Consider the following 919-nt stretch of genomic DNA (forward strand, 5'->3'; position numbering starts at 1 on the left):
TTTTTAAAAAGATTTTTTATTGGTTGAGAATCTATGCTGTAGCCAATAAATAAAAGCCTTTTGTTTTGAAATGCCATATAAACAACATGTCTAAAAGTCCAGGTGTTATTTATCTCTTGTTTATTTGGTAATAATCATCTATTTTATGGAATAAATACAGAGTTCCTTAATTATATTAAAGTTTTGGTTTGTTTATTTAGTTAAGTAATCAGAAACTACAGTTACACCTTATTTTACGGTCTTGGAGTCATTATAGATGAAAATTTATCTTGGAATGCCAATGTTGAAAATATTCGGAAAAAATCTTTGAAAGGTTTATATATGTTAAAAAGATCCAAACCATACCTTTCACAATCTATATTAAAAATGGTTTCTAATGCTATAATAATCCCTCACCTTAAATATTGCAACATTGTGTGGGGAAACTGTGGCTCAACTGTTTCCAAACAACTACAAACAATCCAAAACAGTACAGCTCGTGTTGTTTGTGGAGCAGCCTGGGACTCACCTAGTACAAATGTACTTAGTAAATTAAATTGGCTTCCAATTTTAAATAAATATATTAATGATTGTAATATTCTTGTTTATAAAATTTTAAATAATATGGCACCATCTTACTTAACATACTTGTTCTCTTTCAATGATTACAGCTATGACTTTCGTAAAAGTAAAACAAATGTATATGTTCCCAAACCAAAGACTAATTACAAAAAAAGAAGTATCTCATATCGTGGTGCTATTGAATGGAATAAATTAACCCCTGATGTTCAGTCTTCTACCAATTTAACTATTTTCAAAAACCACATCTGTACTAATAATTAATGAAACCAAAGTTAAATACAGTTTACTACTACTTTATTTGTTATTTCATTTGTTTTATGAAATGACAATAATAATAATAATAATAATAATAATAATA

Source organism: Anneissia japonica, unplaced genomic scaffold (assembly GCF_011630105.1).
Source record: "Anneissia japonica isolate Jap-2015-1 unplaced genomic scaffold, ASM1163010v1 scaffold639_len268944_cov154, whole genome shotgun sequence".
NCBI classification, from domain to species: Eukaryota; Metazoa; Echinodermata; class Crinoidea; order Comatulida; family Comatulidae; genus Anneissia; species Anneissia japonica.